Source organism: Sinocyclocheilus anshuiensis, unplaced genomic scaffold, assembly GCF_001515605.1.
Source record: "Sinocyclocheilus anshuiensis isolate Anshui unplaced genomic scaffold, SAMN03320099.WGS_v1.1 scaffold3, whole genome shotgun sequence".
NCBI lineage: Eukaryota > Metazoa > Chordata > Actinopteri > Cypriniformes > Cyprinidae > Sinocyclocheilus > Sinocyclocheilus anshuiensis.
The window spans coordinates 152695-155858 of NW_015548205.1; the positions used below are offsets into that span (position 1 = coordinate 152695).

Sequence of the window (3164 nt, forward strand, 5' to 3'; positions counted from 1 at the left end):
GGTCTCTCTAAGCGAGATCCCAATTCGTCGGTCATCCGACGTGACGTCGGGAGTGACCGACTGAAAGGGAACTACTCAGCTAGCAGTCATTAGCGTATGTATTAGTAGACCATCTGCTTAATATCTGCTATCACTTTATTTTGATGTTCTCCAACAGATTCTTCTACTATAAGTAACTTTGCAAGTGTCAACTTATCCTTCTAACCCTAACCCTGACAGTTTTCTAATACTCTAATGAGAGTTAGTTGACATGTAGTTGCAAAGTTAGTTATAGTCAGTTTGTCTGTTGGGGAACCATCAAAATAAAGTGTTAGCATATATTTAGCAGATATACTACTAATACTCAAATGACTACTAGTTGACATGTAGTTGCAGAGTTACTTATCAACAGTTGTCTAAAGGGTACTTAAAGAGTTTCTAAAGGGGACCATCAATATAAAGTGTAACCAAAATATCCTCAATGGTTCAGTGTGGACTGACATTTGTGAATTTTAGCCACACTGTCTATGGAAGATTATTCTGTAAATAACAATATAGGCCTACTGATGACAATAATACACCCATTAAATAAAATATGATAATAACTAAAAAAGGGAATATGCAGCTTGTTTGCTTACAAAACTACAGACTCAGGAAGCACAAGAGTGGCAATGTTATGGATACATATAACAAAGCCAAAGACCCAATTCTTCAAGGCCATCTAGTGGTGGAATCAAGATCAGCAAGGGAAAGAGGAACTAGTGTCTTCAGACAGGCTTATAGTCTTCAGGCAGATATATGTATATAATCATTATCGAAAGTCATTAAAAGTTTGGAGAACAAATTACACACACACACACACACACACACACACACACACACACAAACACACAATAAAAAAAAATTTCACACACACACACACACACACACACACACACACACACACACACACAATAATAATAATAAATTATAAAAAAAACATTGAGAAAACCACCAAACCACTGAGAAAACATTCCTGCATTTGGATTTTTAACTCAAAACCTTTACTGAATGTAGCTACTGCTCCATGTGACAACTAAAATTGTCTCCCTTATCCTCTTGTGACTATGTTATGATTAAAATATATTAATCAATTGTGTTTTCCTACAAAACATCATGTTGGACTTGATTATTAAATGCATATATTGCGGTATGAAATTGGTAACTCATGTCCAAAGCTCTCACAGAACAGACACAGCTCACACGAAAGCATTATGAAGACTTTTATTATTTAAATTTAGGAAAAGAAGAAACAGGAAATCAGTCCCACAGTAACATCAACATCCATAACTATGAATGGAGCGTTTCTGTGAGCTATAATTGTGTGAGCACACAAAGTTGTGATTGTGCACACCAGGCCCTTTCACTAGCTATATGTTTTCTTTAATAACAGCTAATGCAGTACTTCCATGTGCAAATAACTAAAACAAGAGTTTGTTCAGTATAGTGTGAAAAGTTCAGTTTGAACCAAATTATTATTAGAGGATTTATCAGTCATTTAATATATTGGAATATATTATATATATATAATTTATTTTTTTTTGATCACAGAGAGGTGCCAGTCACTTTGTTCCATGCGTTGCACTGCCTGTAAGCTGTGATGGGCGTTGACCATGACTCATTTAAAAAGCAGACTTTTCCCTTTTTTCTTTTTCCAAAACTCAGTCAGAGGTCAAGAGTGCATCTTGTGCTGTGTCTGGATGAGCTCATACAGGCCTCACACCCACTGCTGACTTCCTGCATTATTTCCCATGCTTCCTGACTGTGTGCATCATCTTCTCCCATTGGCCATTCCCATTATTCTCTCTAGTGTTTCTTATTGGATTTTTGTTGCTGTATTAGTGAAAATACTGTAATACAATGATCTTATGATTTTATTTAAATCATCTTTAATAAAGTACATAAAATAATAGCATATGGTTCACATTTACTGTTGTTTATTTAATTTTCACAAAAAAAAAAAATAAATAAAAATCCAGTCATTTCAACAGGAATATATGCAATAGAGATTTTGTGTGAGGGCAAAAAATTCCTATGCAAATTTTGCAATAGGTTCAATCTGTCATGCAAATTTGCTGTATTGACCAGTAGAAAGCTGCTTAGATCTAGAATAGACCTTTTTTCACCAAAATTTTGCTAACATGACTGCACATTTATGTGTAAATACATTACATTGTTATTTATAAATACCAAGTTGAGACATGAAAGTCTTCCATGCCAATGATTAGCTGTCTTGTCTCCTGTTCTGCAGCCAATCAATCGCTTCTTTCTATCTATACTTGCCTTTATTTTCCAGTCTGACTAGATGGAGCTCATGTCTGCGCGCTATGTCTGTAGCCCTCCTCCTCCCCTGCACCACCTGTCTAAATCCATTACAGGGTTTCCTTTTGTCTTGCAGCAGCATGTTTTACTATCATACACTCTTGGGGTTCAGCAGAGCAATCTGAATAATAATAATAATAATAAAAAAAAAGGAGAATGTGTTACAGTTACAACAATTAAAAAGAATGTCTTAAAGTGAGCTTAATTTTGTCCTATGTAAAAAAATTATGTCTTACGACCTTGAAATATGGGGTCTGTTTTTTGGGAGATTCACACATTTGCAATCACTCCAAAATCTATGACACGCATGTTTAATGAAACCTCGGCTAGAATCATTATGAAACTGGTGTGAGGTCGTCACGTCACAGCAATGGCCAGCGATGTTCCTGTACTCAGCCAGAGTTCATCAGCAGTAGAGCCGAACCCCCGTCCTGTTCCCATGACAACACAGAGATTGACTGCTTCCTGTCCAGTTACCCAGATGTCAGATCTGAATGGCTGTAAGGGGAATCTCTAGGACTTCTGCAGTCTTCATATTGTGTCTTTTCTACTGTAATTATGAGACGACAACATGGAGATTCAACTCTGAGGTGGTCGTAGACTCAGAAATGACTTGTTTCTAAGGTAACGCTCAATAGGGCAAAATGTGTGACTTTGTTGACTGCAAAATATTGCTTAAATTTACCTCAACATTCTCTTGCTAAATGTAGAAGAAAATGAAAGTGCTCCAGGTAACAGTGGCTAAAATGAAATTGCACATGAAATGAACAGCACTGATCTAAACCCCAAAACACACACACACATACACACACACACACACACAC

At 36.4% G+C, this 3164-nt stretch overlaps 1 protein-coding gene across 2 annotated transcripts in view; it reads right to left on the minus strand.

Annotated features, from left to right (window-relative positions):
* palm2akap2 (PALM2 and AKAP2 fusion) overlaps positions 1 to 3164 on the minus strand; it is a 120614-nt gene that overhangs the window by 73928 nt on the left and 43522 nt on the right. Inside the window, exon 3 of one of the 2 annotated variants that reach the window (XM_016440224.1) lies at positions 2765 to 2771. The exons of the other annotated variant lie outside the window; for it this stretch is intronic. The gene's annotated coding sequence lies outside the window, so the exon portion shown is untranslated. The remainder of the gene's footprint in view (positions 1 to 2764; positions 2772 to 3164) is intronic. 2 annotated transcript variants of the gene reach the window in all.